Source organism: Episyrphus balteatus, chromosome 2 (genome assembly GCF_945859705.1).
Source record: "Episyrphus balteatus chromosome 2, idEpiBalt1.1, whole genome shotgun sequence".
In the NCBI taxonomy this organism is placed as follows: Eukaryota; Metazoa; Arthropoda; class Insecta; order Diptera; family Syrphidae; genus Episyrphus; species Episyrphus balteatus.
Genome location: NC_079135.1, coordinates 11,709,605 through 11,732,142, shown reverse-complemented (window position 1 = coordinate 11,732,142; position 22,538 = coordinate 11,709,605).

Genomic DNA, 22,538 nt, shown 5'->3' with positions numbered 1-22,538 from the left:
CCACCCGCACTTGGGATTCAAATTGCTACCTCAGCCAGCGAGTCACCTCACGTTTTCTATGATTCCATCATGATTGCATCAAAATCAACTCAATCTTCCCCCTGTGGTGTATATGGATGGATGATGGCTTGATGGGAGAAAAGCACACCTCTCCCGATTGGTGGTGTACCGGTACCTATCCGATCCGATGGCAGCGGGCACAAATTTATTGTCAAAGTGCGCTGGCGCGCGTACCTATGTTGTACATAGATTGCAGCCGAGCGCAGCGGTACGTTCACGAAAATACCATTCAATCAGAGGGAATTTCGAATTCGAGGTCTGAAAGATCCTTGGTCTGGATAAGGAAGAGAGACTCCACATCAGTGGCGTCGCGCATTCGTCCGTCCGTTTTTTGATTGTCGCTATATCGTCATGGGCAAGTAGGTATATCTAAAGGCTTTCACAATATTATATAGCAGCGATGATGGCCAAAACAACGACGCGACGCGATGGACGATGATGGTGGCAATTGGACGCCTCTGATCTTGGTTTTAATTTATGCAGATAGTGCGCGCAGGAACCGCTGCTGCTGGCTAAAATTTATTCGCAAGACTCAGTTACACATTTAGATGGTGCGAGATATGGGTTCTTAAACATTCCGCACACTGCGCCTCGAGATGCATGTCGCCACTGTTGTGCTGGCTGCTGTGATGCGCGCCTCCGTATATGAATTGATTTCCATGTGCGATTCCTTTGGGGGATGCATTAAAAGTTGAATTTATTATGCATCAATGGTTTTTTCCAACCACATCAGTGTTGTGTGCATGTTGATTTCTAGAAAAATATTTAGCCTTCATATCGATGATACTTTTGTGGTATGTCGAAGTTTTGGGCTAAGTTATGAATGGAATGCAGATGGAAGTTTTTTTTTTGTTTTTTTGGTTTTTTTTTTTTCATTTTTAATGAATCTGGAAATCCATTACAGATCGATGGCAGAAAATATAAGGAATTCTTGGTGTAAAATGGAATATTGAACAGGTTGATGGTTGAAATGGGACTTTATCAAGTCATCTCCAGACATTGTTATAAGGATATGTGAATATTCGTATGTATACGGTTACAAAGATATTTATTTAATGAAGGAGCACAAATCCAGCTATCAGATCAACTTTCTTGGAGATATCATTAAAAATGTTAAACTTAAGGAATTTCATTTTTAGTTTTGAATTTTTGAATACATGGGCATTTAAAAATAGGTTGAAAGAAATTCCAAACCAAAAACAAGATCTCTCACAAGAAGATTTTTAACGATGGTTAAGTCTAGTTAAGTTATGTATTTAATTTTGTTTATTTTAACGCAAACTAGTGACTCGAAAAGTCATTGGGCTCAAACAATATCAACGGTAAAATGAAGAAAATACAAATAAATTCAAATTGTAGGTACTTATAATACAAAAAAAGCTAGAAATAATTTAAAGAACTAGATTTACAATCTATTTACACAGTTCACATTCAGTTTTTTTTTTTTAAACGCAAGAATCAAGAATTGAGTTTAAATGAAGGATTTCATTTTTCAAGGTTTATTCTGAAATCATAGAATTATCAGATTTTTCCAAAAATACGTCACTTTCGTCGAGGAAAATCATGATTTCCTCAGGTGATTATAAGGATATAAGTTCATAATGGAGTGCGATGTATGCAATTCACTTGTACAACAAGAAATTTTTAGAAAAAAAAACTAAAAATCGTTAGAGCTGTTTTTTAATAGATTTTTTATGTTTAACAATTTTCATTAAAAAAATGGTAGGTTTACCTACAGTTTATTAAAAGTAAATAATGTAGGTATTTATTGGCACATAAAAACAAAGTTTCAAAAAAATTCATTGGCCCGTTTTCAAAAAATTGATTTTTTTTAACCTCAACAATTAAAAAATATTCTCAATTATAATATTAAGATTAATTAAATTTTTTCGTGCAATTTTATATGTCGTTTCATCTTTAACGAGAAATTCAGAGAGCAAGAAATGGATTCTATGAGAGGTAACGTTAATAGTGGTTTTTATTTGAAAAGTAGGACCTTAATTGCTCAATTATTTTTTTTAACAGAAAGCACAGTGAGAAATATTACAAGCGCCGCAACACCGTCGCACATACGGCAAAAGTAGCGAGTGGAAAAAATTAATTTACATACTAAAGTTTATTGTCTGAGCAGACAATATTTTATTAACTTTAATGTTAAAATTGGGAAAGATCTTCAAAAAACTATTTTTTTTTAAATTTTTGAAAAAAATGTTTGTTTTTGAAAACTGGCCAATGATTTTTTTTTAACTTTGATTTTATGAGTGTATTAATACTGTGCTTTAACCAGAAAATGAAATGAAAACGATAATAATTTCTTCTTATGTTTTCGACTCATCTCAGGCACCTGTGGTTTTTGTTTGTGGCGATGACTGCTATGGGGCACTCTGTATGTATATTTCAAGACAAGACCTCCCCAAAGATATTTTTTTTATAAATTTGACGTTTAAATTCAATATTTAATCTTTAACACTCTCTATGTGTAATATTTCATACTTAAAAAAAGTTCTCTATAGCAAATCAACTTGATCTAATAGTCGAAAAAAAAAACACTGAGCCTTCATCAGCTTCAGCCTATACAAATAATCACACTTATAGGTAAACTCATATGAAACTCAGCACTGACACTATAATCCGCTCATAATAAAATTAATTTCTTTCAAAGCCCCATCAGGCCATCTGTCATCACACCAGAATGACGAAACATTAAAAACCACACACTAAATTGGCAGGTCTTTTTAAAAACTTGAAAAAAAAAAAAAATATTCTCGGCACTCCCTGGGGCAACACATATACCTAATATTGTAGCTCCCAATTCCAATATCAGGATGTGTCAGGTGAGATTAATCATTTTGGCAAAGTGAACGAGACACTATGTGCCATCCGTAAAGTGCACAAACAGAGTTTTTCTTTTTTTTCTGTTCCACTCTTCATCCCCTCGCGCATGCGACTTTACAATGCTGGCAACCCTATAGTAATATCACTGCAATCACACAAATGCAAAACACAATATTGGTATATTTAGCAGATGGCAATGTCTTGCGTTATTAATCTTTGCCTGTTCATTTGCGATATAATTGCATTTGCTGAAAGATCACCAAGGACCCCATCTTTTTACAAACCAACAAAAACACTATACTCTACTCTTGCATATATTGGGAGCTGTTTTTCTTTTACTAATGCACGGTTTCACCATGAGGGGGATAGAAATGGCAGAGGAGTTCAGGCGTTCAGTATACTATATTTTCACTGCACAACGATCAACCGACGTAGCATGCCACATTCCGTTCAGTAAATCATCAAAGCGAACTATGCGTGCCTGAGTGTCGGACAAATTCGCTAAATTTATAGCCGAAAACATTAACAAATTGCGACACGTCTTTTAGGAGCAGAATCTATCGCCTATTGCCAGACTAACCAGAACCAACTACTAACCACCTCTTCGCGGTCCTTAGCCTCTCTTAAAAAAACATACAAACATATACACAACACAAAACAACCGAAACGATCTGTACCAAAATTGTAAACATTTCGATTCTAAAGCAGGAATAATATACTTTTAGTGTTCTTCTTCGCGGTGCTCCGTTCATAGAGCCTACTCTATACACGGATTGTGGATACGGGCGTTGTCGTCGTTGTCGTAGTCGGTCGTCTTCGTAGGTACCTACACCGCTTATATATCTTTTGCATAAATTTAGCGTTTGTGTTCAATGTCACAATGAATTTATCGCATAATTAAATGCCATTAATATCCGTCTAAAAGAGACTTGTCCACAGATTCATAGATTCTCAACTTTTTTTTATTTTTCCTTCGCCTTGCCTTACAATATAGAAGTTTTTGGTGACTTTCGTACTCGCACTTATATTTTTAACTAACTAGGTGCAATGTGTGGTTGTAGGTGAAAAGACGCATGTGCGGCATGAAGAAGTTCTGCGTTGTTGTTTGCGCGTGAAACCAAAGTGATAAAATTTAAAGGCCAGTAGCTGATGCAGATGCAGGGATTTTGGGATCTTCAAACCTAAAGGTGATACAAATTTACGCACGAAATTGCGGCAACTATGTGAAGAAGTTTGCCGAATTTTATGCTGCTTATTTAAGATCTCAAAATCTAAATTCGCCAAAAATTAAAGACCATCCATCTTAAAATGTAGAATTTGGAGGTCCTATCTATTCTTAGTTAGAACTTGATTAGACACCTTAGTATACTATACCAAATAATTGTAGAAGTAGACGTTTAAAGAATTAAAATAAATAAACGCTGGTATACCACAAGGAAACGTGCCTGGTCCGGTACTGTTTTTTTTTTTTTTTTTTATTATCTTCTAAATATTTAACTTCCTATATTTCTATAGAAGAAGCATTTTTTTACCACCATGTTTTTGGTATAAAAATCACTTGCGCTTATTAGTTTAAGTCAATTCAATCGGTCAATTCCAAAAAACCAACAATTAATCAACAAACCAAAGCATGACAGTGGACTTAAAGCCAAAACTGACCCCCAGTTACACAAGGTGATTTGCGATAAAAACAAATCTCAAGGGCTTCCACAATCAAATTGGAATAGCAATTATTTAGCTCTATTTAACTGCATTTTTGTAAACCTTAGACGTATTGGCGACAACCAACATTCATTATTATTATAGACGTGGATGACTTTAATGTCATAAGTAAGATTCAAAACTGCAAACAATTTCATAATAATTGCAATTGCATTTATACTTATATCTGCGCCAACTATGTACCTCAATCGTTATTATTTGTTTTGTTATTAAAAATTCCAACCACATTTCTTCCACACACCAGATTTAGAGCAAAACTTGTGAGAGGAATTTAAAAAAAAAAATTTATATATAAATCAAGCTCAAAGTTTTATAGTTTAATGTATGAAGGTATAAGTTATAATAATATAGAGAAACAGAAATGGAATACGTGCAGCATTCCAGGTGCATAATATGTTTGGACGAAAAGAAAAACAAAAAACGTCATATTGAATTTGTTGCATAAGTTGGATTCATAAAATATGCCCTTTCAAAAATTTAGAACAAATATTCAGTTATATATTATTTAGAAAGATTTTTAAAATGGATAAGAAACGATTAAAGTAAGACTTTTGGTAAATTTATTTCTGGTTTCCGGGACAGCTTAAATTTTATATACATATGTACGATGTACATTAGGGCGTTCGTTATTTACTTTTTTTTCGAGAATCAAGTTCCAAAGTAAAATAACTGTTTCTAAATAATACAAAAAAAATCCCCTAATTTGTTCAGATTTTTATTTTGATGCTAGATGGAGCCCCAAGAGGGTTAAAGTTTTTTCTCATTTAAAATAGGTATATTTTTGATTTTTGAAGTCACTATTGTAGTTGATGTAGCTGATGTACACTCAGTCACAAAAGTAAGTATACACCCCTAACTTTGTTTAACCAAGACCTCAAAAAAAAGAATCTAACACATTTTCGAAAAAAATTTAAATGTGGTTTTATTTCATTAATCATTGCCTACATATTTACAAAAAAAATTTGTCAAATAATCAATACTAAATGAAAAAGTGACAAAAAATAAAACACAGTACAAAATTTTGCATTACAAAAGTAAGTATACAGAGAAGAAAAAACTATGAAAATCGATGTTAAAAGTATAAATATCTAAATTTTTTTGGGAATTAATATATTTTAGGCTACCCCCTAGACTTGACGAGGTCAAACTCACTTGAAGGCATTGATTTTACTAGATTTTTTGCAACTTTTGGGCCGAATCTTTTCCACTCTTCCTAAAAGACTCGTTTCAGCTAATCCTTTGAATGCTTCCTTGCTTTTCTCACCAAATGGTCCAACAGATGCTAAATAGTATCCAAATCGAGTGACTGGGGGACGTTTGGATCTGGTTTTGAAAGTTTTTGATCAAAAATTCACTCAAAAATACCGAGTTTTGCTTAGGGCCGTTACCTTTATTGAAGATAATCAATCCATCTTAGCCTAATTATTCGACACTCTGGTGCAGGTTTGTCTATAAAATATCTAAAAAACAATACCCATCCATTGTTTACTCAAGGAGACCAAATAACCCACACCGAAAGCTATAAGCAAAAACCCCCATACCATAAACGAATCACTGCAGTTTTTACCAGTACCAGCTTTTTGATAGGATTTTGTTACTTTTGTATCTTTCTCCAAATTTTACCAGGTCCATCTGAGCAGTACACTTCGTCTTTCGTGCATATGAGTTATGGATGTGCCAATATTTGTAGAAAACCGAGAAAAGAAGTAGATCCGAAAAGAAAGGAAGGTACTGGTAAAAACGGCAGTGATTCGTTTATGGTATGGGGGTTTTTGCTTATAGCTTTTGGTGTGGGTTACTTGGTATCCTTGAGGAAACAAAGGATGGGTATTCTTTTTTAGATATTTTATAGATAAACCTGCACCAGAGTGTCGAATAATTAGGCTAAGATGGATTGATTATCTTCAATAAAGGTAACGACCCTAAACAAAACTCGGTCTTTTTGAGTGAATTTTTGATGAAAAACTTTCAAATCCAGATCCAAAGGCCCCAGTCACTCGATTTGGATACTATTTACCATATGTGAGACCATTTGATGAGAAAAGTAAGGAAGCATTCAAAGGATTCGCTGAAACGAGTCTTATAGGAAGAGTGGATAAGATTCGGCAAAAATGTTGCAAAAAATCTGGTAAAATTAATGCCTTCAAGTGAGTTTGACCTCGTCAAGTCTAGGGGGTAGCCTAAAATATATTAATTCCCAAAAAAATTTAGATATGTATACTTTCAACATCGATTTTCATAGTTTTTTCTTCTCTGTATACTTACTTTTGTAATGCAAAATTTTGTACTGTGTTTAATTTTTTGTCACTTTTTCATTTAGTATTGATTATTTGACAAATTTTTTTTTGTAAATATGTAGGCAATGATTAATGAAATAAAACCACATTTAATTTTTTTTCGAAAATGTGTTAGATTCTTTTTTTTTGAGGTCTTGGTTAAACAAAGTTAGGGGTGTATACTTACTTTTGTGACTGAGTGTATGTAAGAAAATTAGCAAGACGATTATTTTAATACTCTGTTATTGGTATTCTTTCTATCAGACAAAACTGCAAGGTACTCACTAACCTTTATTAACGATTTGTACATTACAATGTGCTCTTAACTCTGGGAAAATATTCAAAAGGATAAGCTCTAAATATATATATCTTTTTTTTTGTTAAAATCCTTTTAAAGAAAAACAATTTCAAAACAGTTTGAGTGTTATTTAAAAAATAACAAATTTTTTATAAACAATTTTTGCAAAAAAAGGTTTAAAAAAGTTGGTGTGCCATTTTTTAGTTATTATTTATCAACAGTTTTAAAAAAAATTTCAAAATAAATCAAGAACCCGATATTGAAAAAAAAAATCCAATATTTTCCTTAAAATTTCTTCGGTGTCTTTACTTCTCTGAGATATAAAAATTCGACGTTTTTCTTATTAAAAACATACATTGAAAAAAGGCAAATATTAAATTAAATTAAAAATTTATAACTTTAGAATTTTTTCTTGATTTCCAAACCCTTTTTATCTTTGAAAGCAATAATTAAAAAAAATATGAGCCACCTCAGTTTTTAAATTTTATTTTGTAACATTATTAAAAAACTATTACTGCTTTATTTTAATTTTTGTTTAAATCATTTTCCACAAAGGCCTCATTTACACAAGTACTTGCTTTCCATATTTTATCAAATAAATATACTCACCACTCCTTGCTTTTTTGCTAACCTAGGACTGTTTTATAACAAATGACAGCAATTAACTTTTAAAATTATTAACAATAACTCATTGCTCTTGGCGGCCGGTGGCGGTATGGTCATACAAACAGAAAGACAACATTAAACTAATACTTCTCATTACTAGATTTTATTCTTGTCGCCTTACAATAATGATTATTTAACCCACCATGGTGATAATAATAATAATTAATTTACTTTTGTTATTTGTTGTTCTTACCATTATTGCACTACTGGTTTAATATTTGTATTCCATTTGTTGTTAGAAGGTGGAAAAAAAATGGTACAAACAAATTTTTAGGCTTTTTTGTCAATAAGTTCGTTTACCGAAAAAATATTATTGAATAGGCTTTAGAGTGTCTTGTGAATATAGCCTAAGGATTTTGTTTCCTTAAACAATTTCTCGTATTGCATAATTCAGTAAAAGTATATTTCTATAAGCCTTGTATTGGCTTTTAGATTACTAAGGCATCAAACAAAATATTCAACACAATCTCTTTTTACTAAAGCTCATACAAAAAAGTGAACGGCTAAATAATAAATTGTCATACAAATTTCAACACCTTCTATAGCTCCCACAACAATCATCAGCAAAGCAAAATGTGTTAAATTAAGCAAAAATATCTACCGAAATTTATCGTTTTCCATTTCAGAAAAATCCATGGGAATTGCGCGAAAACAATCAAAGCTGCACCATAAGCACAAGTGCACAACAACTGCACCAAGTTACTCCAATCATCGTCATCATTATCATCAAACATGATCGCATCATCAACACTTCTTGGTGGTGATGGTTGAAGTATAATATAACTTGTAAATTTATGATACGACAATGTCTTTTGATCCAACATTTATCTGAAGTCGTCCAAAAAGATCCAAAAGGCATTATATCGAAGCCATTGAAACGGCTTGACACTTAATTTGGATCCTTAAAAAGTCACAAAATGGCAGAGTTTGCGTGTGAAAAAAGTGAAAGGAAACAACAACCACCGCATCGCAGCCATCTTGATTGAATAACAGTTATTCCAAATATAATAACACCAACTGATGACTGGATGTGGGTTAAAAGTGTTTGTTTACACTTTGCAACACATAACTAGAGGTATGATTGGCATAATGTGTTGTGATGGGAGAACCTTATTTAGCAGTGCGAATAAACAAACAAACAAACAAACAACTTCACATAAACGAAAGGAACTTCTTCATTTTTCTTAGCTAAAAAGAAGACTCTCCAACTATTAGATACTCCATGCTGGTTAAACAAATGGTTAAAGCAAATATCCTCCAGGGAGGTATGCCAACTTTGTTAGGGGAATGCATAATCTTGACAATTTATTAACATTATTTATCCCCTTCCGATGATTATCTCTAAAGAGCACGATACTGGAGGAGCTAAAGTGCTTCAGCTTTAACTTTAACTTTAACTTTAGCCACTATAGCCACTCTAGGCAATATAGGCAGGCTAATACCAATTAAGGCATCTCTCGGAATAGTTCCACGCGAATGGATAGGAAAAAAAAAAAAAAGAACAGCCAAAGCATTCCATCCCACTTGTGGAATCACATTGGTTGGTCAGTCAGTCTTTCACTCTGGCTTATGGCCCGTTAATTTTTGCGGGACACATCGCATGAACGCATCTGCATCCGCATTCGCGTGATGGACACTTCTAAGTATGCAGGCACTTTTCAGACATATACAACATACTGCATACATGAAACTACAAAGAGACGAAGAGACGACGACGACGACGACGTTGGAGGATTCCTAAGGCGTGCGCGTATGCGCAATATGGCCCCAACATATTGGGGGTCAAGACGTCACGCGTTTTGTCTAAGATCGTTCGCACAAACAGTTTTTGAGTTGCAAGAGAGACGCTATGGACGACGACTTTGACTGCCTTTCGAGCTAAATAAACAGGCTTCTATTTATGCATCTTTTCTTTTTTTTTACTTCTTTTCTATATATAATATGGTTAGGAAAATGAGGAAGAAGATAGATGCCCTCTCCGGCATGGTTGAGAAAAGCCAACAGGTGAAGTATTCTTCTTGGACTGGACTTCTTATACATGCGAGTATAATATGCGTTGACCATAGGAGAGTTGTTGTTTATGGTCGAGAGAAGATAGCAAACAGAAAAGCGTTTGGTATGCATCTCATTTGGATGTTACTTCGTTCAAACAGCAGCAGTCCAAAGACATATACGAGTAAAAAGAAGCAAGAAGGTTCTTCAGGGTAATTTGATGGGTAAGCTTGTTAAATGGTTAAAGTAAGGTGGTTGAGAAATTGGTCAAGTTTTTGTTGGAACTGTTTGTAAAATAAATTTACAGAAAAAAGTATTTATGTCTACAGAGATTCAAATTCAAATAGGCTCCCTCAAGCCATCTTAATATAGACTTTCAAAAGGCATTCAAAGATACAAATTTATTATGTTTCTTCTATTTGTCGATAGAATACTTGATTAATAGAACTTGAAAAAGTTGATTTTATATAAGAATGGCTAATATCTTATCATTTATACTCGTTTGTATGATTAGCCCCCCCCAAACATTTAAGATCATGATTAACTGAAACTCGTTCGTAAATCTTAGAGATTTAGAGGCAGCCCAGATGCTCGAGCACCCTCCAAATTCTGAAACGGCTGTTTTGGTTTGTTTGAGTAAGAACCTTAGCTGAAGATGAGGGTTGGGATAATTTTTTTTTTCGGATTTTAGTCCAATTCCGAATTCTTTTGATAATTTTTTTTAGTATTTTGACGTGCAATAACATAAACGTTAAATTTTTCAAAACTTCTAATGCAATCTCAAACCGCCGTATTTGATCGTATATTACTTTTTTTTTAATAATATTTTTCTCAAAGATATTAGAAATAGAAATGTTTGATATCTCAAAATCTAAGTGGCCAACAGGTTTCTTTAAGAAAATTGCAGTTTGCGCTTCCGATTTGGATTAAAGAGCAACATATTACGAAAAAACATATATATTTCGCATTAAACATAAAAAAGAATTTCATTCAAAATTATTTTTTGAGACTTTCACGTTCTGCATTTCCATTTTTGCGTATTCACTTGCCGAAAGTGAAATAGGTGTTCTGCATTTTTTAGATTTTCTAACAGAATTCAATTCACTATGTTTCTGTTCGTGAATTTGGGGGCCTTTTTCAATGAATCTGCAATTGCAGTAATTTCACTTGAGAAACAAAATAAAAATGGAAGATCCTTCAGTTTTGATAGTTAGAAGCAATTTCGAAGTTTTCGAAACTAATCGAAACTAAGAATATTGAAATATTGATATTTCATTTCACGTGAAATTGAAAAGTGATTTAAATTCACTTTCGTTCGAATTGCGGAACATGGGCGTATATAACGAAATCATTGATGAGTATAGCCCGAAAACTCCTGACATGATAGGTATAAATCTGTAAACAGTTTTGGATTCAGCACCTGACAAAATTCGAACGAAATAAAGATTTTTTTTAAGGATAACTCAACTCCTTGTTGTTTGTGTAAAATGTTTGGGACACAAGAACTTTGAAAAAACACTAGGTACTCTGAATGTGAAAGGAGGAGACAGTAGTACGAATCTGTCGAGAGCAGTATAATGCTACTGTACCACTTTCAGTACCGCAGCACAGCGTTTAACTCTTGATCAAAGATTAATAAGAAGAAATGAAAATTTTTTCGCACATACCCTCTAAAAAAATTTTGAAAAATTTTCCAGCCCCCTCCAAAATTTTTTCTGGATACGCCACTGTTCATATCTGCTTCTTCCAGAAATATATAAATGACACTTGATAGTTGATAGGATCTAGTCTAGTAAAAATTGAGTTGTACTTGAGTAAGGAAAGTACCAATCACTTGAAGAAAATGGTTTTTCATTTTTAAAAGTACTTAGGCTCCAGAAGTGGAAAACTCCGTTTCTAACTTCTAAGTAGATAGATTAGTGAAATCTGTTATCTCAGAATGTGATTTAAAGTGACGTCTGCCATCTCAGTCGACCTAGAATTAAACTTATAAAATTGAATTTTATAATGTCTTAAAAATACCTAAACAAACTGTACCAAGACTGGAAACTGAATGGTCTAATGACGTTTGCCTACAAGCTGCGAGGTGTGGTGAATGTCGTGAATCTATCGTTGTGTTCGTTTTCGATGTGTGGTGAATGTCTTGAATCAATAAATGTGTGCGTGTTAACATGGTGGCTTTCACATATATTCACAGACAACACTGTATACAAAAGAGTTTTGGGGGGTAAGACGTACGAAAGTTTCCAGTCTTGGTTTAGTTGGTCGATGGTATTAACTCTATGAAATGAATCAAATTGTAAACCATAGCAGACACTTTTTAAAAAAGAAAATAAATAAAGACCATCTCCAAAACTAAAGTTAGTTGCTTTTTTAGTAAACCAATTATAAAAAGACACGAATGTTTAACAAAAAATGGCCACCCACGTTCCTGTAAATTTTTTTATACCTACAACATAATTTTTTCCATAAAATATTTTTTTTTTTAAATTTAGCATCGGAAAACTAATTTTAAGTTTTTAAAATTCCAATTCCCGTGAGAGTCTGTGATACTTACGATAAATATTTTTACACTCTAGAGATCTTATCACATAATCTATGATATAGAAAAAAAAAGCTTGCTATACTTTCTTTTTATTAAAAAAATCCTTGATATTTTGCAGTGCATGCCGTACAGGATTTACTCGTAATATAGTTTAAATTTAAAATATAATAAATATAATAATTATTTTCACAATTTGTGATATTTTCAAGGGGCCATTTCTAATACATACTCGCCTGTGCAATCCGTGATGCTCACAGAACTGTGGAGTGTGGAGGTATGCCACAGAACTAATTCTCTTTTAATGTTAATCCGTGATACTTATTACAGAAATACTTAATTCCTACCAAAAACCAAGATATATGGACATCGGGATCGTGACCAGTACCAAAGCAATGTTTAGGTACTTGCTGAACGGGAGCATCCCGTGATACTTTCTTGAAAAATCCGTGATACTTCCAGAAGTATTCTGTGATATATTTATTTTCATGATCCGTGATACTTCTTGTCACACAAATTTGTTATACTTTCCTAAGAATTACAAGATATATATGGAGTTCGTGATATATACCTACCTTTCCACATTTAGTAGTATTTTCAAAGGACAACCCGTGTACCCACCTGAGTATTCCGTGATACTTAGAGAAGTAATCTGCGACATACTGATTTTGACGATCCGTGATACTTAATTATACATATTAAAGAACCCCATGATAAACACTGAAACAATCCATAATAGTTACTACAAAATAGTTATTGAGGTGATAAATATATATGCACAGAGACTTGTTAGGTTTGTTTGGGTTTCGTTTCTAGTTTCTTATCAAAGAATGATGCCAATCAGTCATGATCCTATAATGGCTCCCAGAGCGATATGAAATACTACTTATCTATCAGGAACATAGAGGCTAAATTATTCTCGAATTAAGATATCGAAGAAAAACATATAATTCATTTCTTGCAATGAACCTTCGAAAAACATAATTCAACGATAACATAAAAAATAATTCTAGAAAATCCTAAGCCTTAAATTACAGATATAGGAAACCAATCTTTGATTTCTCTGACAAGACACAGAACACTACGCAGAACCACTTTAAAAATTCCCCAAAGTAAATAAATCCTCATCTGCAGTTCGGATCATTGTGCTTTAACAGAACTCAAAAGAATAGTAAGCAAAGCCTCTGGTGAGCAATTTCAGGTGATTCCTCTGTCTATGGGTATACAATTTCGAGTAAAAACCTCCCATATACGTGCCCGCGCACTCCATATCCCAAAGTGGTTAAACAAACATTCACCTTGTGCAAACATCTTGCAGACTTCCTTGACAAACAACCCAACACACAAGTAAACCGATTCATATCCCACCCAACTGGAACTCCATGTCTTTGGCGTCGCCTTCGTTGTCGTCGTCGGTTGTTCTCGTTCGTCGTCGTCTTAAGAGTCCAAGTCTATCCCAATGGCCATAACTAATGAGGTGCCTGTTGCATTGCGTTTCACAAATCGATCGCGATTCGCTCACAGCTTAACCTCAACAGATAACTGATGGATAAATTATTACGTTCCTAGCTTCTAGCCTGGTGTATGTTTGGCATTTTGGTGGCGATGCGATGACGATGGCGCAGGGACGACCAACGACGATGGCCGCAGAAACAATCATCATGATCGGCGAGCAGATAAATTGTGCGGATTTAACCAATCACCCTGAGGGCATCCGTATTGCTTTATCATTCTAGCCGAGGCTCTATGTGGCTCTGGCTCGCTCTTCCTGTGAATTCCATTTCTCTCGTTTATTTTGCCGCCCGGTTTAAATGCGGAACAGATGAGAAGATCGAATCTCGGTTAGGCATGCGATTCGATCCGTTTCGACCGGCCATCACCGATCACTGCAATCGCCAACAACACAACCCGCACCACCTTTTGGAAACTAACAATTTTCGCATCACAATTTACAGCTAATTCCAGAGATTACAGGCGGATTATAACTCGGAGCGGATTCCTCCAATGCCATGTCGAAGTCGACAGAGAAAGAGAGAGAGAGAGAAAAAATTCCCTTGTGTCCCCAAACAGTTCCATATTGTATGGAGCTTTCTCTTTGACTAAGTGGATTGGACTTGGATGATGGTGCACAGGAACTATAACCACCATTAACCAGGCCCATCTTGAGCGAGCAGAGTAGATTTATGAAGCAGCATTAGAGGTGCCATTTGACAGCGTTTGACCCCAGTCACCTGAGATGTTCCTCTTCTACCTCGGGTGGACACTGGCGGTGTCCAATTTACAACGCATCGTTCTGGTCTGTGTGCGCCTTGATAGGATTTATACCAGCGATCGACAGATAAGCACTTCTTGGACACACAATGAATTGTGCCATAAAACACCCCGAGGAGGAACTTTTTTTGTTTGTGGGTGGACGATGGTCTTTTCCGAGAGGGTTTCATAAATTACTTTTTTTGTTCAACAAGTACAGTAAAGGCGACTGAGGAAAATTAATCTCAAACGGGGTGCATCCAATTGATAGCTTTTTTTTTGTTGTTGGCTTGGTTATAATTCCACAGGTCAACGTCTGTTTTTTGGTCGTGTGAGAAAATTCGAAGCGCATCAGGTGAAAGTCATCGCGCGAGCTGTTTGGGTGGCGACTTTGTACTCGTTCCCACCAGCTTCGATTGGAAAATTGGAGGAATGTTGAAAGGCTTAGGCAACACAACAACCTCTCCTGATGCTGTCGAAGACTATCAGTGGTCATGTTCATTGATTTCGGCACCATTCGTTCGCCGATAGTGCCAAGCAACAACGTTTTTAATCAAGGCTCACCTATTCCTTTGCTATCTGTTTTTTCGACGACAAGCGACGATAAAACTGAGACTTTTGGTAATTGAACTTTTTGGGAGACGAGAGATGATGGCAATATGGCTGGGGGCGACCTCATTTTTCCCCAAATGTCAGAGAGGCTAATACGTGAAGTGGCTTCCTTTGAGACTATCCAGAGTTTGGTTTTCTTTTAATTTTTTTTTTGTGTGAGAAATTAATAGCTTTTGGCGAGCAAGCCAAACAACAAGCGTACAACAAGCCATCAAGACACGTGTGCGGAGGCAGCATTAACAAATATCATTTTCTTCAATATTGTTTTTGATCGCAGAGCCACATTTTTTGTGACCTCATTGAGACCTTTTTAATGCGCGCGCGATCAGGCGGCGGATCGGTTGTAGCAACATGCGGACACACCTCCAAGATGAACATCAAAGTGTGTGTGTTTGTGTGTATGGCGGGCACATATTTGGTGTGCCAATCTGCCAAGTAGGTATGTATGCATGCAACGCGTTATGCACGTTGTGCAATGTGTGTTAAATTAATGGATGCACATGCTGGGAATATTGATTGTGATTGGGAGTTAAGTGATTTGTCTTGAATGGAAAATTGTTTTTTTTTGTGTTGCACAAGAGATCGAGATGAGAGATCCTTAGTTGGTATGTTGCACTGCACTGCTGCGACTGCACATGAATATGCACAAAACTTAAATTAATCGTCACGAAGAATTGGCAAACTTAAATGACAGCCACATTGTGTTACATAGCAAATGTATTTTAAGCTGGGAGGGAGTGGCGCATATACAAATTGGGGCCAAATAAGTCGAGCTTTGAGTTTAAGAATGTTATTTTTGATTTTTTTTTCTTCACTTTTTTTTAAATTTAAATCAAGCTTGGAATGAATGAGGTCATAATAATTAAAAAAGACAATTTTTTACTAAATCTATGAAGGTGGGTAAGTAATTACCATAAATGAATACCTCAATGAGATTGAAAAACAGAAATATTAAAGATATGTTGAGCTTAAGAACTAAAAGTTAAAATTTCTAAATAAATTATATGTGTTTGCGTTTTTTAACAAAAGGTACAACTACTTCAAATTAGGCACTTGCAGGAATTGTTCCTTTTAAGAAAAGTTTTTCAAAAAAAAAAAAAAAAAACTACTTAGAAGGTACGTTCATCTCAGCAATTCTGATGTTTTGCGGAAAATTTAAATAATCTGAACCAAAAAGCAATAAAAAAAACTAAAATCTTCCCTTTGAAGAAAATGATATTTCTTTAACTACTTAAAAGTAAATGCGAGACTGCTGATCAAAAGCTCATTAAAAGTCCAAAAGCCGATCCCTTACTTATATTCTAGTCAATGCTTGTGCTTTGCATTCCGTTAGGTTACACAAAATGTTTGCACTAGTTTAGCTATTGATGATAGCAAATAAAAACTTCCCGCCATCTATTTAGCTTATAATTAAGCAGCTACAAGCTCCTTCGCTTGATCGCTCCGAAATCTAAACAGCTCTTTTATAAATAATAAATTTTCCAATGAACAACTGCATAATTTTGACTTTTAACTTTGGGGTCACTGTGGTGTATGAGCAACTTTTTTTTTGATTTTTGAATCGGTTAATGCAAATTATTGTATTCTTGAGTAATTCATCACAAGAGTTGACTATTTTCCACTATTTTTACCTTTTCAAAAAGGTTTCTTGGTAATAGGAAGTTTGGCACAGGTACAGCATGCAGAATAGTGTGGTCCAAAAAACATTTTTTTTGATACCCGCTAAATTTGTCCCACTTATCTATAAAATAAACGTTGTTAAATTTGAAGTCACTATCTTAAGTGCAAGAGGGTGCTGATAGCAGTTCAATATTGAGGTTTTGTACGTAATCTTGATTTTTCAGTTTTTTTGAAAAGTTAATATTTTAATTTTTAATTTTAATAAAAAAAATTTTTTTTTAGAAAAATTGTGAGCAATAAATTAATGATAAAAATTATAAACAAAAAGTGGAAATCTGTGTACTGGCTCAAAAAACAATTAAATTTTGTAACTTACTTTTCGATAAGAGTTTTTAAACGTGACGTTCGAACCATCATTTTGGAGAGCTTATTGAAGGGAATCCTAAGTAACGCTCCATCGCACCCTTGAGTCACAAAAATTCTTCGTCAAAAATGCTCTTTGTCGAACGAGGCTTTCACTGATTAAGAATAGCATGAAAAACTAGAATTTAAACAGAGAATAGTAGTTCTGAATGATCACTGATTCGGATGTTTTAAATTATACTTGTTACTTTCTCAAACTATCTCTTCACATCATCTCACTTCTAAGCTCCTTTTTCTATCGAAATTATTTAAAATCCTCTCTCTACTCACATATCAGTATAAATTGGACTCTCTAGACCAATGCCCAATTACCCTTCACTTTACATAGACACTCATTTTTCATTTCCGTCCGTTTACAAGTTCCATCTATAATTTTGTCCTGAAGAAATTTTTTATTCCACTTCTCGCTAAATGCATCAATCATCATCAATGCACAAGAGCCAGGTGTTTCCGCTTCCATCAGAGAGCTCACCACAAGTAGATGATTTAAAGTCTGCTAAACATGAACACGCATATGAATAACTACTATATCGATATGGTGGCGCGCGCAAATCTACTCACCCAACCCTGCTACTTAAATAAATCAGCATGTACTGACCTGAGATTTGCAAATTAATACCTCACATAAGCTCTACCATGAGAGTGTCTAGGCTCCCCTTTTTTTTTTATAGACTTCACGTAGGCATCATAACACGTATCCAATTATGCACCATATTATTACTACTACGCCATGTTTGTACCGATGCAGATCTAGTGTAATTCTATTCCCGATCTCGAATGAAACGGGCTAACAGGATCAACATTTTCATACAATTACGTTTGCCCACACAGTCTTTTCGGAAAGCATTTATGTATATGTTACGGGTAGGTATTTGGAAGGAATAACATGTCTTTGCTGGAGCACATCATCGCAGGAATTACGCTTAATACACGCATACCTACACCTGGTGTCTCTCTCTGGAGCAATTTGTACACAATCGATGCCTACACTAGGATAGGCCAAAATTTATGGTTGACATAGAAAGGATTTTAGTTTCAATTTGGCGAACATGCAAAACTTTCATCGTGAAGTGGCGTGGCTTGTGCGTTTGGGTCGTGTCGTGGCTCTCACAATAGAAGAGATAGACTTTCAAAGGAACAAACCCATCAGCATAAAGGCTGTGCCCACTTGGACACGATCTAAAGCGTGCGTTGACAACTTCTAGAGCGCTCTTATAGCTACATCGAAGGGTGTATCTTTCCTTGTTAACAAGTCTACGACTTCATTGTGGCACACTCTTCCGGCATTGAGTGCATATAATGTACGAATACTTTAGCGCTTGAATGGAGTCTTTGGGCGCATACACAGACCCCCACGTTACATGGCAATTTATTACAGAAACATGACGCGAAATGGACGTACAAATCCTCGTCGAGCATGGGAACTCTCAACTTAAAAATAAAATAACGATCTTACTAGCGCGACTTTAATGGGATTCGACACACATTCCATCACCCAGAGATAGCGCGCTCTGTCATAATTGGAGCTGTTGAGCAATTATGCAAATGGTCGTGACACCTGAAAATATTGCTGGCCAATTAGTCATCGTTGGAATATAATTTTCATTGGATGACGATAAGCTATAGATTTATATATTCGTGTGTTTGGCTCTGACACGCTTGAGTGATTTGCATCGCAGGCTCTTTATAGGTATAGAGGGATGTACTGTGTACTGGTTTGTGCATGTGATGATAATGATGATCAATCTGGCTAAATCACGCTTTTTTTTTTTGAAAATTTTATAATAAACAACCCGACCCAACAAGTTTGAGGTTTGAGAAATTTTTTTTGTAAATTCAAATATAATGATGCAGAAATGGGCACCCTGCGGCTATTCAAAGTTTTCCCTCTGCATGTTAAATAGGTCTTCAAACTAAATTGATTGAATTTACTGCCTTAATAACGGTTTAATGATCAAATTTGCATGGTATAAATGTTTTTTTTAATCAGCTAAGCTTGTTTAAAGCCGAAGTTAAAACGTTTAATTATAAACCAAAATTATTTTGTCACTTGTTATTATAGAAGGATCTCAACAAGCAGGAAAGTGCGTAAATGCTAGGAGTGGCTATGAATTCACTTTTACGAGGAGTAGTTTTCGAAATTTTTCCAATTTAAATATGTTTTTTGTACCTACTTGTAAATGGAAGAAGTGAAACGTATTTATTTGAAATATTGTAATTAAATAGGATGTCCTTCAAAATTATGAGAATCAACAAGAACGAACTTATCCTTCACAATGATGAGAATCAACAAGAACGAACTTATCCCTCAAAATGATGAGAATTAACAAGAACGAACTTATCCCTCAAAATAATGACAATCAACAAGATCGAACTTATTCCTCAAAATGATGGAAATCAACAAGAACGAACTTAGCCCTCAAAATTATGAGAATCAACAAGAACGAACTTATTCCTTAAAATTATGGGAATCAACAAGAAAGTACTTATCCCTCAAAATGATGAGAATCAACAAGAACGAATATTTATGCAATAATGCATGGTTTTTCATTCAAGAAACAAAAGAAACTTGCATATTGAGCCAACATTAAGATACAAAATATGTAAGTTCCTATCCCTCAAAATTATGAGAATCACCAAGAACGAACATTTATGCAGTAATGCATGGTTCATATACATACAAGAAACAAAATTTACCCATTCCCCATTTTGTCTTTTGAATTTTATCATGTCGATGAATGTCTCACAAAAAATTCGTCAAAAAAATCAAATTCCCACGAAATATTTTTATGGAAACGAAAACACAACAATAATTCTCTCTTTAAAGTAAAACACGTGAAAAAAATCCTGATATTCCAAAAAAGTATCTCAATCAATTTTCTATTAGGTACCATAACTTTTTATTTCACTTCTTTATCGCTACTAGCTTCTTCTACAACCTTTTGTTATTGTTTTTGTTACGTCTAGCCATACCATAGATACCTTCACACAATTTAATAGGTCAAAAATCGATATACACAAAAACAACAAAAAAGAAAAAAAAAAGAGGTTAACTTCTCCAAGTCAACCTATTGTCATTTCACAAAATGTTTTACAAGAAAAATCCAAGTCCTACCCTCGACCTTTTACCAAATCAACATCGAACGTTTTATCGTGACTCCGATCAAAAAGTGCAGCGCCACCATCAACCCAAAAGAGGAGGTTTAATTTTACTGCACCATAAGCCACCCGTCAATTTCGAGCTTCTTATACACAAGAAAAAAAATAAAAATAAGCACAAAAAAAAAAAAGAATTGGTGTAGAAGGTGGATGTTGAACGTGCTGCATGTGCATTTTGTTTTTTGTTGTTGTTGTAATGTTGTTAGTAAGTTAGGTACACTCATTCTTTACCTTGTCGTTACAACCGAAAACGAAACGAGGACGAAAGATTTGTGAAGATCATTTCGTGCCACAGCAGCTGCTGCGCTGCTTGCTGGCTCTTATAGGAACGCCAACAATATCGATATCGCGTTGCGAGATCGAAAGATATCGAGCACACACATAACAAGTATACCGCCACCACTACACCGCAGCAGCCCATACCGCCACAGTAATATGTCCTAGAACTATGCTTTATCAAACCATAAAGAGAGGCTTATTTTTTTTGCTCTCTGTTCCCCGCCTACTGCCCACCCTCCCATTCAATAGACCGTCATTATGGATATGATATACAAAATGCAATCGTGTAAGCGATAATCGTAACAACGATCGATAGATCGGGCTCAAAGCACCATAATACACACGGCAAAGAACGGCATTGGATATCTATCTGGCAGCATAGTAAAAAAAAAAAACAGTTCCAACTTTAAGAAATAATCATCTAGAACAGTGCTGTCGATTTTAAAACAGACTTTTGACAGTTCTCAATAAAAATCAAACAGGTCTTTTAATTTTGACATATCGATTATGATTATCATTCTGTAATAGAGCTGGGACGATGGGGATAAAACGAATCGATAGTGCGGGGCACAATCTCCAGAGTAAAATAGGTACATAAAATAGCATCTGTCAAACTCTAAAAGCTTCCTTGGTTACTACTTGTATATATTAAAGAAGATATTGTTTAACATATTTTTTTAGAAACTCGTTTCAACTTAAAGTAGGCAGCGAATATGGTCCAATTATTAAAAACCGTTTGCTAGTTTGACAGTTACAACAAAATGTCAAAAAAAGCATATCACCATTATGTAACCCTCACTCTTTTAAAAATTCCTAACGAAGAGACACCACCGATCTATCTCTACGAGAGAATTATAAAACAAACAGTAATACACTACCATAGATAGATCTGTGTTGGGATTAAGTGGTATACATAACCTTAGCCGGGTTAGTTTTGTTGTCTTCTTGTCTGGGATTTTGTAGAACCAGCTGCTAGCTGCTGGCTGTTGTTGTTTGGTATGTTGTTGCTCGGATCGTTACTTTTACTTTCATAAATCACACGCCAAATGGGCAAAACAAACAGCAGAGAGAACATAGCTAGTTTTGTCTCCGTATCAGCGAACAACCAGCCTCTGGCCGTGTATAACTATCACCGATATCCGTCGATATGGAAGACTATAGACGATGTAACAACGTGTCAAAGTAAATTGGAAAGACATAGGGACCAATCGCGCAGTAATCACTTGACCCACTCACCATCACCATCGTTGTCGCTGTCATCTTGTCATCTCGTTGCTGTCGTTGTTTTTATTCTCATCAACAAAGTGCGAATAAACTTTAAATCGCGTTGCAATTCAGCTGATTTAGGTGATTAAGCTGGTTCTGTCTAACAAGACAGCAGCGTGCCATGATTTTTGGTTGATGAGCATGATGATGATCATTGTTGTTTTGCTGTCATCTCATCATCAGTTCTCGGGAAAGGGGTTCGTTCGAAAATTCATCTCAAAACTCCATTCGAGCATAATTTATTCGCACATCTTTCATGAACGATTCGCAATTTCTTTCACAGTCAGTCAGCCAGAAGGCAAATGGTTCGATCGATCGTCTCAAAAACCATGATGATGATAGGTATCACAGAGATTGTATGCTGGATGTTGGATGGATGATGATGGTTTGGTTGGTTTGCAATTGGAAATAACATCACAACGGATATACAGAATGATGAATCGCCTTTCACTAAATCAATCGTTGGAACTTATTTGTTCCACTTGAACTTTGACAGCACGCGAGTGCTGGTGAGAGATGATCAAGAGACCGAAACTAT